The sequence below is a fragment of the Anomalospiza imberbis genome, chromosome 11 (assembly GCF_031753505.1).
Source record: "Anomalospiza imberbis isolate Cuckoo-Finch-1a 21T00152 chromosome 11, ASM3175350v1, whole genome shotgun sequence".
NCBI classification, from domain to species: domain Eukaryota; kingdom Metazoa; phylum Chordata; class Aves; order Passeriformes; family Viduidae; genus Anomalospiza; species Anomalospiza imberbis.
This window is the reverse complement of record NC_089691.1, coordinates 5,627,206-5,640,396: the sequence shown is the minus strand read 5'-3', so window position 1 is coordinate 5,640,396 and position 13,191 is coordinate 5,627,206.

The window sequence follows — 13,191 nt, the reverse complement described above, 5'->3', positions numbered from 1 at the left end:
TGCTCCTGTCCGCCTTCTCCTCCCGTCGTCGCCTCGAGGAACACCGCTGTCTGCTCCGCTTGTTCCTCCGCCGATTCTGGGAAGGGAGAGGCAGGTGAGCCTGCAGCACAGGCCCAGAGCCCCGAGGTGAAGGTCAGATTGAAATCTGCATGGATTTCCTAGTAGGATAAGTGGAGAAGATGGTGCAGTCTGCTGTGGTTGCTTTGGTTTTTACCCTAGAACAGAACGTGTTGGTACGAATTTGCCGGCTTGTTGTATTTTGCAACAGCCTGCTACTAAAAAATCCTCTTCCTTTGAGACGCTTTCGGGAAGGCCTGCCAGGACCCTGCCTTCCTTTGGAACAGAGGAGGCCACGTCCCATGGTGTTGCCTGTCCTACCGGTACTCTGTGCCCCCTCTCTTCCAGAAGGACTTTTGCCCACTTCATCACTTGTCTGTCCCTCCAGCTCCAGGGCCTCACATCCGCTCTGTAAGGTACCAAACCTCTACGTCTGCTGCAAGTTTTGAGAGAGAATAAGGCAGTGAGCGTGGCTCTAACTAGGGTTTTTTAGTCAGGCTTACAATAGATTTTGAGAAGAAGGAGAGAGAAGGGGTCGATACCACACAAGAATGCAGCACAGTCTCACCAGCTTTTTCAGCCTGGTTCTTGAAGCACAATGCCCAGAGCTTGCACTGCGCCGACTTTTTGTGTGTTCTGGTGACCAGAACCATCCCATGGTCAGGCCCAGGATCATTTGGGTGCCAAAGTCCCGTTGCCTGCAACCATCACACTTTTTTACCCAGCTGGAGCTGATTTCAGCATATTTGCCGAGTTGACTTTAGGAGTGTTTTCCTTATCTCGGCAGTTCTAGCAGGTGGCCTTATGGCCCCTAAATTCTGGATCCCTTGTGTCCACTACCAGCAGGCATCCTTCTTCCCAAGCTTTGTCAACTTCCCTCGGGGTCTGAGATCAGTGAAACGTGCCCAGCCCTGAGTCTTAAAAGACAATTCTAGCAACAAGTACTTTGCTTTTTCTAACACCTGGCCTTCGAGCTTGCAGGCTGCTATGTGTGTCACAGGTTAAATGTCTCTTCTTGTTGATCAGGCTTGGACGTGTGCAAAGCTGAAGCATTACAGGACATGCTTTTTTCAGGAAATGGGACCTCTCGCACAGTTTGCAACGGGTCCCCGCCCGCGCCTTCCAGACTTCCAGAACGTTCCCGGCACCATTGCCGGGCTCAGGGCGCGGCCTTGTGGGCGAGAGCCGCCATGACAGCGCTGGCGCCGCGCGGCGGGGCCGGAGGGCGGGAAGGGGGGGCGGGGGTGAGGGGCGGGGCGGCTGCCGCCCGGAGCCGAGCGCGCGCGGCTCCCTCAGCGCATTCCCGCCGCGCTGTTGGGAGCGTGCGGACGTTCCTCGGGCTCTGGGAGAAGCGGGTGGCCGCTGCGGGGTCCCAGCGCGCAGATCTTGCTGCTGGCCGAGGCTGCAGGGCCAGAGCTGCCGTGCGCCGTGGCACTGCCCCAGCCCCCCGGCAGAGCCGGGCCGGCAGTGCCGAGACCCGAGGGAAGCGCTGCCGTGGCACGGCCGGGGCCGCTCGGCAGAGCCGGGCCGGCAGTGCCGACACCCGAGGGAAGCGCTGCCGTGGCACGGCCGGGGCCGCTCGGCAGAGCCGGGCCGGCAGTGCCGAGACCCGAGGGAAGCGCTGCCATGGCACGGCCGGGGCCGCTCCTGCCCCGGGGCGGCCAACAGGAGCGACGGCTGGGACCTGCTGACAGCCCGGCATTGCTTGGCCCTCTTCAGTAGATCGAGAGAGTGGCACCACGAAGCAGCAAAATATTGCGCCTGATTTAAAACACCAGAGGGAAGCTGTAGAATTGAAAGGAAAATGAAGGTGTGTCAAAAGATAATAGGCATGAAAGGGATGGCTGAAAACATATTGAATCCTAATCTTCACATTATTCTCATAAGTGTATCAGGAGAAACATGATGCTGAAAAAACCTACTAAAGGTTTTGCCATTGAAAAGGGTCACCTTCATCGTTTTGCAAGTATGTTAAACTCTTAAAAAGCAGTCGGGCATTCCTTTGTCCGGTGCTACCAATTTAATGATGAGATTTGGTACAGTGTTCCCTCCAGTACTCCACATCAAGGGAGCTGAGGGCTTAGATTCCAGGGAAGCCATGAGTTGGTAAAAGAAGTCCTCCCTTCTGTCCTAGTTCTGTAGTAAGTACTTGTCGCTGTTGAGGCAGGGACGGCAATGAAAATGACTCCTAGTTCAGAAGGCAAAGAATGATCCGAACTTCATTAACAGCTAGCGTTCCTCTTTTATAACCAGGATCGCTAAGGTGAGGTATGGCTGGTCTCAGAGTGAAAACCTTCCACACCACTGGTGCACTATGAGTAGCACACCGTGGTAGAAGATGCCTATAAACAATATGAACAGAAGAGAGATAGTGGCTAGTTTACATGCCTCTTGGACTTTTCCCCAGGCTTAGCCTGGTAGAAATCTCTCTCCTTTTCTCTCTGACTGTTCTGGGAATATCTGTAAGTACTTAGTAAAAGAAGTCATCATTTTGCCAACAGGTGCTGATCCCTAATCCATCTGTTACACGTACATATTAAAGTACTGGCTTTTCACCAATATGAAAGTGGATGCTATATGTATAATGTTAAAGTAACGTTGCTATAAAGATATATATTTTATTTCTGCTATAAAGTTAACTTAGAGTAGTGAAATAGCGGATATAGTTACGCCTGTGGTAATTGAACTGCCTGCTTGCTTGGGATAACATCCAGTGAACGTATGATGAAGACCCCTGCTACTGACATGCCAACTGTCAGCACCTACCGTCTGTAGAAAGCATGGACCAAAGCCCAGGCTGAAGACGGTAATAAGAGCAGACTAAAACCACAGCCAAACAATGTGCATGCTCTAAAAGGGTGGACCCGAGGAGGAGCCAGGCTAAACACTCCTTGGAACATCTAAACTAGTTTGGGGGAAGGTTTAAATACGCAGAATTGCTTATACGATAGGCTGATGCAAAGAAAAGCTATGTAGAGGGGGTCTCCGAAAGAGCCGGGTGCGCTCTTGGCTGAATGCCAAGCAACCGGCCGTTAAATTTTGCTTAATTTTATATCCTATTGTCCTTCATTAAACTGCTACGTTTACCAGGAAAGTGAACCTCGTTTTTCACACATCTGTGCAGGTTTCCTGGACAGGCAATTTTTTAGTAGCAGGCTGTTGCAAAATACAACAAGCCGGCAAATTCGTACCAACACGTTCTGTTCTAGGGTAAAAACCAAAGCAACCACAGCAGACTGCACCATCTTCTCCACTTACCGTACGTGGAAATCCATGCAGATTTCAATCTGACCTTCACCTCGGGGCTCTGGGCCTGTGCTGCAGGCTCACCTGCCTCTCCCTTCCCAGAATCAGCAGAGGAACAGCCAGAGCAGACAGCGGTGTTCCTTGAGGCGACGACGGCAGGAGAAGGCGGACGGGAGCAGGGCTCACGCGGGGCTGAGCAGGGAGCAGTGCCCTCGTGGCCCTGGGCCTGTTCTGCAAACTCCCCACACTCCTCTTTCTCCCACAGAGAGAGAGGACCAGCACCTGGAGGAGACTGTGGCAGTTCTGGACAGGGACTCCCCGCCGACAGCTGCCATGTGCGACAGCAAGCAGGAGGGCCCTGGTGCCCGGCAGCCAGGTGAGGGCAAAGCCGCCCTCCACAGCCTGGCCCAGGGACGCTTGTGGCAGGCGATGTGGGGCCCAGGGCAGAGGCAGGGGGAGGCAGGAGCTGCTCAGCCATGCCGTGGCTGGGAGCCTCCTTCCTTCCCAAGTGGGGCCCAGCTGGGCCGGGGGGCAGCTCCTGGGACACCCGTGCCCGCAATGGCCCCTGCTCTGCAAGGCCTCCGGCCCTGCCCATCAGCCAGGCAGGCAGGCAGGCAGGCAGGGACGGAGCAGCCCTTGGGGCCGATGCTGCTGCAGCCAAAGAGCCCCGCAGAGGTGCTCATGCCCGCTGCCATTGGCTCTGTCCCCTGCAGCCTGCGAGCTGTGTCGCCGTGCAGAGGCTGACTCCTGTGCTTCCCCAGGCCCTGGCAACAGCTCCTGTGCTGCACAGGTCACCCACGGCCGCTGCTGGCTTCTCACTCTGACCAGAACCAGCTGGGGCGTGACAGCTCTGCTGCTCTGGGCACGGCTCTCGGGCAGAGCACCCGCGTGTCCCTGGGCTGGGGGCAGTGCCCAGGCCGGGCTTGGCAGAGCCCGTCCGCTCCTGGAGGCCTGGGGGCTCTGCTCTGTTCCGGCCTGGCCTGGGTCCATGAGAGCCTTTGGCATTCCCGCTTGCCCTTACAGCTGCCAGGCATGAGCCGGAGCTCAATGGCCCCAGCCTGGCCGGACAGTCAGGACTGGAGCCTTCCCGTGGCTCCCCAGCACCCAAGACCATCAGCCCCAGCTCGGAAACACTGCCTAACAGGGTTTGCCAATATTTTTTTCCTGTTAGATCGTTGAAGGGATTTTGAAAGTAACATTCTTTGGCAACTTCTTCGAGGAACAAAAGTGACACGCTTCTAAGCAGTAAAAGGTTTATTGGTTTCCTCGTATTTTCTATCTGGTACCCGTCTGCTTCCTTCGGTGTTCCGGAAAATAATGAAAATCTAACAAATTCTTCGGAGAAGGTTCTGGATCCGCTATGAGGAGAGGTCTCTAAATTCACTCTTTCTCTTAAATACATTCTTTACATAGAGTTAAGTAGCTGCTCCTGTAACAGACAAAGATGTCGTGGTTTACCTGACTGGACAACACCACATGATGTTATCCACACCGGCACACTAAAACGCTTTTGTTCCCGGGGAGTTACGAAGTTGCAGGCTCTTCTCGAGGGCCTGAGTTAATTCTCAGGCAAAGGTCCCAAATGGTCATCGGGGGCAGAGTCCTGCGCATCCTCTTTGTCCCAGGATATTTCCACTGTCTTTTCTGGTTTGTTCTTTCAAGGTCCAAGCAAGTCTTTGAAATCAGCAGCAATATAGTGATCGATTTCTTCAGGCGCTTGAGGCAGTGTGTCACTCTCTTCTCTCTTCTTCCTTTTGGCTTTACTGAATGAGATTGCTCAAGGATAGCAAGACAGCACACATCCTTTTCCAAGAGAGCTTCCCTAAGAGCCACCTTGCTCTGAATGTCTCCCTAACCCTATCCAAGCCCATCAAGGAGTGCTTCACTTTCAAGAGAAAGCAGTGCGGAAGCATCTGAGGTTGGAGTCTAAAGGCAGGAACAAGAGTCCTTTTTAATTAGCCACATCATTTAAGTGACTTTTCACTTAATACATGGTGAGACAGAAATCAAGGTATTTAGCATAAGACTACTTTCCTGCCAGTAGAAATGCCAAGAGCGAATTCAGTTTGCTCACAGACCTGCAAATCTCAAGGTCCCTGTACGGACCGTTCTCACCTTCACTTCCGGCAGCGAACAGACGGACCAGAAAGAAAAGACGACACTAGGTGCTGCTGTTGGAGGTCCCAGGTGAGGCCCGACGTCGCTGGCGGGAGCGGTTGCTCCTGCGGGACATCCCTGACGGCGTCCCCCCTGCGCCTGGGCCTCTCAGCGCTGGCTGCTGTCCTCCTGCTCCTGCCACGGCGACTCCTGGGGCAGGCAGGTGCACTTAGGGCCCGGCCTTGCTGGCGGGCACGGCTGCGTCCGGGGCATGCCCGTGGCGATGTTTGCCTTCGCCTGGGCCTCTCAGCGCTTGCTGCTGTCCTGTGGCTCATGTCACGGCGACTCCTGGACTGGACAGGTGGGCTCTGGGCCTGACCTTGCTGGTGGGCGCGGCTGCGTCCGGGGGATGCCCGTGGCGATGTCTGCCTTCGCCCGGGCGTCTCAGTCCTTGGTCTTGTCCTGCTGCTCCTGTCACGGCGACTCCTGGGGCGGACAGGTGCACTTAGGGCCCGACCTTGCTGGCGGGCGCGGCTGCGTCCGGGGGATGCCCGTGAAGGTGTCTCCCTTCGCCTGGGCCTCTCAGCCCTTGTTGTTGTCCTGCTGCTCCTGTCACGGCGACTCCTCAATCGGACGGGTCCATCTGGGGCCCGACCTGGCTGGCGAGAGCGGGTTCGCCTGCGGCCGGGCCCAGCACGTCTGGAATGGACCCTGTCCCCAGAGTCAGGGGAGTTGTTGTACGTTGACCTTGATGTGCTGGGGCTGCTGGTGGCCAGCGAGGAAGACGGCAGAGACTGCTGCCATGCTGTGTGTTGCTGGCTGCTGCGGCCGCTGGGCTCTGCAGAGGAAGACTGGGGATCCAGCCCCGATGGCACCGGGGTGCGGGAGCTGGGGCTGATGGCCTCAGATTCTGGGGAGCCATGAGCAGGCTCCAGTCCTGACTGTCTGATCCGGCTGGGGCCACTGAGCTCTGACTCATCCCTGGAAGCTGTAAGGCCAAGCAGGAATGTCAAAGACCACCCAGGCCCGAGGCAAGCCAGGCCAGAGCAGAACCCCCAGCCCTTCAGGAGCAGAGGGGCTCTGCCCAGCCCGGCCTGGGCACTGTCCCCAGCCCAGGGGCACCGGCTGCTTTGCCTCATACCCGTTCCGAGACCAGCACAGCTGTCACACTCCCAGCTCTGTATGCGGTTTCTCAGGCCAGAGCAGCGCCTGTGGGTGCCCTCAGCAGCGCAGGAGGAGCACAGGAGCAGTTCCAGGGCCTGAGGAGGCAAAGGGGCTCATGGACAACGTGTCCACAGCACAGGATTGTCCAGACACGTTCTTCTCTTTCTTTCCCCCTTGAGCCCTTGAAGTGACACACGTACCCTGCAGAGCCTCAGGTGCAGCTCCCCAACTTACCCCTCTTCCTCTGCCTCCTCCCTGCCTCCCGGGTAAAGGCAGTCCCTGGCATTGCACCTGCTGTGCCGCTCTCCTAGATCCGCAAAGGCGTCGTTGTCCTCCCATGTTGGCAGTCTGATGGAGAAAGGAAAAGCTGATGAGTTTCTGATGTCGTGCCCTCATGGAGGTATAGGTTGTCCCTGCTCTTTCTCCAGCGCTTTTCCAAGTCCTGCGTGAAGTTGAAGCCCAGACTCACGGGACAGGGCAGGGCCAGGACTGCTGGGGCAGGGCCTGGCACAGCACAGCACTTGCACCTCCTGTCCTGGGAGCCAGGCAGAAGGACACCAACCTGAAAGGGATTCGGATCCCCACGATGAACATTTGTACAAGAAATTCTCCCGTGTCCCTGCACAGGGGCAGCGGAGGGAAAAAAGACCAGCGCGCATGGCCTGTCCCTGCAGGGCAAACAGAAGCAGGGTGAGCAAGGCCCTGGTGCCGCTGGGCACCTGCTGTGGCCCGGGGCTGAGGGGATGGCTCCTACCTGGATGCAGTCCCTGTGGAACCAGGCCCTTTTGCACGCTGGGCACACCAGGGTTCGGAAGGTCTTTCTATCCTCCACAGGCTCCATGCAGATGGGGCAGTCGGTGCCCGGCTCTGGAGTCGCCTCCACGTCCTGCTCTGGACGGTGCTCAGGGCAGAAGGAGCTGGAGGAAAATGGATGGGCAAAGTGAGAAATGCAACACCGTTCCACAGGGGTGGCCAGAAGGGGCGAGGAGGTACCTGTATGGGGTAACGTATACATTGACACAGCCGCCCTCCTTGGCACAGGGCAGGTGGAACCATCTGTCACAGTCCTCCTTGCAACACATGATGGTTGCCCCGCTCTGGCCACAGACGCAGCAGCGCTGGAAAGAGCCAAGCAGCGCCATCAGCAGCAGCCTCGGGGCCTCCCCAGGCAGCCCCACGGCTCCGGGCAGGGCGTAGGATGTGGCCACTGCTGGGTCTCAGCCCACAGAGCCGTCTGGTGGAGGAGCCTCCTGTGCCAGAGCCTCGGTGCAGCTGCCGGGAGCCAGACTTTGTCCCCCAGCCGGCCGGAAGGGCAGGCCTTTCATTCCAAGTGTCTGGGCTCAGCTCTGGCAAACCTCGCCTGGCACAAATCTCCCTGCTCTTGTCAGGCGCTCACCTTTTGTGCCGCCCGCCAGACTGCAATTTGGATATCTCGAGGAAGAAACCCCATGAGTCCGACACGACGGTTCTCTTGACGAGAAAGTAGAGTGGCAAAGAACTGCAGCAAAGGGGACGAGCAGATGAGGAGAGAGAGGCAGGAATTGCCCGTTGCAATGGTGGAGGGAGCACCCAGAGCCACTCACCAGGCAGAACGCGTGGGCACAGAGCCCGCACTTCTCCAGTTGGTCGCCGCAGATGTCCGGGTCGGCCTCTGCACGGTGACACAGCACGCAGGCTGCAGGGGACAGAGCCAATGGCAGCGGGCATGAGCACCTCTGCGGGGCTCTTTGGCTGCAGCAGCATCGGCCCCCAAGGGCTGCTCCATCCCTGCCTGCCTGCCTGCCTGCCTGGCTGATGGGCAGGGCCGGAGGCCTTGCAGAGCAGGGGCCATTGCGGGCACGGGTGTCCCAGGAGCTGCCCCCCGGCCCAGCTGGGCCCCACTTGGGGAGGAAGGAGGCTCCCAGCCACGGCATGGCTGAGCAGCTCCCGCCTCCCCCTGCCTCTGCCCTGGGCCCCACATCGCCTGCCACAAGCGTCCCTGGGCCAGGCTGTGGGAGGGTGGCTTTGCCCTCACCTGGCTGCCGGGCACCAGGGCCCTCCTGCTTGCTGTCACGCATGGCAGCTGTCGGCGGGGAGTCCCTGTCCAGAACTGCCACAGTCTCCTCCAGGTGCTGGTCCTCTCTCTCTGTGGGAAAAAGAGGAGTGTGAGGAATTTGCAGAACAGGCCCAGGGCCACGAGGGCACTGCTCCCTGCTCAGCCCCGCGTGAGCCCTGCTCCCGTCCGCCTTCTCCTGCCGTCGTCGCCTCGAGGACCACCGCAGACGGCTCCGCTTGTTCCTCCGCCGATTCTGGGAAGGGAGAGGCAGGTGAGCCTGCAGCACAGGCCCAGAGCCCCGAGGTGTGGGGTTCCTCTGGTCGCTGGGCAGCAGCGTCCCTGCCCTGCCTTCTCCTCGCGTTGTCAGGTCGCACTGAGCCACGGCCTGAGCCCAGCGTTGCCTCTTGTGGCCTTGGTCGCACGGGTCACAATGGCCACGCTGACATCAGCATCGTGCAGCCAACATTGGGCAGCCATGGCCTCAGGTGCCTGGCAACCACTTGAGGCGGCCCCCTTGGGAACCCAGGTTCTGGGATGGCTGCGAAGGTTTGGTCAGCAGGGAACCAGGCAGGGACTCCTGCAGCAAGTGCAGGGTCAAATGCCAGGCCCCGAGGCAACCATCGGGCACTGCTCTGCTGCTGCTCCTGGTGCTGCTCCTGCAAGTTTCATACAGACACGGAGCTACCTGCTCTGTCTCAACCCTGTTCAGCACTGGACAGCAGGACACAGTAAAATGTTGTCTTGGGTATATGATCGAATTATTCAAAGTCCTGCAAAGACTCACATTCAAAGCACACACACGAAAAAAAAAAAAACCAAACCCTGCTACAAACATTGAATTGACACAAAAAGCATATTCCTCTTCAGAAACACAGGCTAACACTTGGGGCCAATGCTTTTTCCTATTAGATCTTTGAAAGGATTTCAAAAGTAACATTGGCAACTTCTTCGAGGAACAAACGGGAAATGCTTCTGACCTCTACAAGTAGATTTATTAATTGGCTTTCACTTTCCTTTTGGAATCCTTACGCTTGGCCTGGCATTCCAGAAAATCATGGAAATCCAACATAATATTAGAGGAAGTTTCTGAAGTCAGTGTTTTTCTCAAAGGCTTTCTTTACATACGTACAAGAAACTGCTCCTCTAACATAAAGAGATGCAGTGGTTTCCCTGACTGGACATCACAAGATGACGTTATACACTCCTCTATACTAGAAAACTTCTGCTGCCTGGTAATTACAAAGCTTCAAGCTCTTCTAGAGGCTTTCCCCTGTGCAACTTCACGAGGCCCCTCTCTGCTCAACCCTCAAGCCTGTCCAGGTCTCACTGAAAGGCAGCACAGCCGTGTGGTTCACCAGCCCCTGCTCCCGCTTCTGTCCCATCCACAAACGTGCTGAGGGAGCGCTCCGTCCCTTCTGCCAGGTCGCTGGGGAATAAGGCAAACAAGAGTGGCCCCAGCACGGCCCCCTGAGCTCGCAGCTGTCTGGGTTTGGAGCTCCACTGCCCACTTCTCCACGCCACTGTCCCTGAGCTGCCCCATGACCGTGATAAGGGAGGCCGGAACAAAGCCTTGCTGGAGTCCCGGCTGACAACAGCCACTGCTCTCCCCTCACAAACCCAGCCAGTCAGTGCAGCAGAGGTGGCTATGAGATTGGCCAAGCATGGTTTTCTGTCGCAGTAGAGATGGACACGAGACATACACATACACCTGTGCAGTGACAACAACGGCTTCTTCTTTATTACAAGTTGTTCTCAAGTTTTATACCCCTAAAAAAGTGTGATCCTAAGCCACTAGTTACATCAAAACAGCTCATCCTATTCAATGGGCAAAGCAATAGCTTATTGTATTCTATTGGTGCAAAGCATTTAACGTCAATAATTCATCGGCAAGAGCTTACCACAAATTATTAAGGCACGTACGCTGCCGACTAAGGCACGTGTCCTCTAACTACAAGTAACCCTGACGTGTTTTCCCAGTTTCCATGCGGACGGCCTTGTTTGCGTCCTTGCCATGGATAAACCCGTATTTTATGAATTTCTTCTTCTGCGAACTCAGTTGTTTGCCCTGCAGAACAGCTGCTAAGCCCATCCAGTTTTCTCTTCCTGCTATTCCACACGCTTAGAGATGACATCCAAGAGGAGATATTCTGTCACCTTTCTGGGGATGGAGCTGAGGCTGATGGGCCTGCAGTTTCCTGGCTCCTTCTTAGTGCCCTTTTGGAAGACTGGAGAGATGCTGGCTTTCCTCCACTGCTCACGCCTCTCTCGGGGGGTACAACCTTCCCTGACCTGCTGGCAGAATGCCCTGTGCCAGAGGCAGGAGCAGAGATTTCCCTTGGCCCCAAAAGGCAACGCTGGGCTCAGGCCGTGGCTCAGTGCGACCTGACAACGGGAGGAGAAGGCAGGGCAGGGACGCTGCTGCCCAGCGACCAGAGGAACCCCACACCTCGGGGCTCTGGGCCTGTGCTGCAGGCTCACCTGCCTCACCATTCCCAGAATCGGCGGAGGAACAAGCGGAGCCGTCCGCGGTGTTCCTCGAGGCGACGACGGCAGGAGAAGGCGGACGGGAGCAGGGCTCACGCGGGGCTGAGCAGGGAGCAGTGCCCTCGTGGCCCTGGGCCTGTTCTGCAAACTCTCCACACTCCTCTTTCTCCCACAGAGAGAGAGGACCAGCACCTGGAGGAGACTGTGGCAGTTCTGGACAGGGACTCCCCGCCGACAGCTGCCATGCGCGACAGCAAGCAGGAGGGCCCTGGTGCCCGGCAGCCAGGTGAGGGCAAAGCCGCCCTCCCACAGCCTGGCCCAGGGACGCTTGTGGCAGGCGATGTGGGGCCCAGGGCAGAGGCAGGGGGAGGCAGGAGCTGCTCAGCCATGCCGTGGCTGGGAGCCTCCTTCCTCCCCAAGTGGGGCCCAGCTGGGCCGGGGGGCAGCTCCTGGGACACCCGTGCCCGCAATGGCCCCTGCTCTGCAAGGCCTCCGGCCCTGCCCATCAGCCAGGCAGGCAGGCAGGCAGGCAGGGACGGAGCAGCCCTTGGGGCCGATGCTGCTGCAGCCAAAGAGCCCCGCAGAGGTGCTCATGCCCGCTGCCATTGGCTCTGTCCCCTGCAGCCTGCGTGCTGTGTCGCTGTGTAGAGGCTGACTCCTGTGCTTCCCCAGGCCCTGTCAACAGCTCCTGTGCTGCCCAGGGCACCCACGGCCGCTGCTGGCTTCTCACTCTGACCAGAACCAGCTGGGGCGTGACAGCTCTGCTGCTCTGGGCACGGCTCTCGGGCAGAGCACCCGCGTGTCCCTGGGCTGGGGGCAGTGCCCAGGCCGGGCTTGGCAGAGCCCGTCCGCTCCTGGAGGGCTGGGGGCTCTGCTCTGTTCCGGCCTGGCCTGGGTCCATGAGAGCCTTTGGCATTCCCGCTTGCCCTTACAGCCGCCAGGCTTGAGCCGGAGCTCAATGGCCCCAGCCTGGCCGGACAGTCAGGACTGGAGCCTTCCCGTGGCTCCCCAGCACCCAAGACCATCAGCCCCAGCTCGGAAACACTGCCTAACAGGGTTTGCCAATATTTTTTCCTGTTAGATCGTTGAAGGGATTTTGAAAGTAACATTCTTTGGCAACTTCTTCGAGGAACAAAAGTGACACGCTTCTAAGCAGTAAAAGGTTTATTGGTTTCCCTCGTATTTTCTATCTGGTACCCGTCTGCTTCCTTCGGTGTTCCGGAAAATAATGAAAATCTAACAAATTCTTCGGAGAGGTTCTGGATCCGCTATGAGGAGAGGTCTCTAAATTCACTCTTTCTCTTAAATACATTCTTTACGTAGAGTTAAGTAGCTGCTCCTGTAACAGACAAAGATGTCGTGGTTTACCTGACTGGACAACACCACATGATGTTATCCACACCGGCACACTAAAACGCTTTTGTTCCCGGGGAGTTACGAAGTTGCCGGCTCTTCTCGAGGGCCTGAGTTAATTCTCAGGCAAAGGTCCCAAATGGTCATCGGGGGCAGAGTCCTGCGCATCCTCTTTGTCCCAGGATATTTCCACTGTCTTTTCTGGTTTGTTCTTTCAAGGTCCAAGCAAGTCTTTGAAATCAGCAGCAATATAGTGATCGATTTCTTGAGGCAGTGTGTCACTCTCTTCTCTCTTCTTCCTTTTGGCTTTACTGAATGAGATTGCTCAAGGATAGCAAGACAGCACACATCCTTTTCCAAGAGAGCTTCCCTAAGAGCCACCTTGCTCTGAATGTCTCCCTAACCCTATCCAAGCCCATCAAGGAGTGCTTCACTTTCAAGAGAAAGCAGTGCGGAAGCATCTGAGGTTGGAGTCTAAAGGCAGGAACAAGAGTCCTTTTTAATTAGCCACATCATTTAAGTGACTTTTCACTTAATACATGGTGAGACAGAAATCAAGGTATTTAGCATAAGACTACTTTCCTGCCAGTAGAAATGCCAAGAGCGAATTCGGTTTGCTCACAGACCTGCAAATCTCAAGGTCCCTGTACGGACCGTTCCCACCTTCACTTCCGGCAGCGAACAGACGGACCAGAGAGAAAAGACGACACTAGGTGCTGCTGTTGGAGGTCCCAGGTGAGGCCCGACGTCGCTGG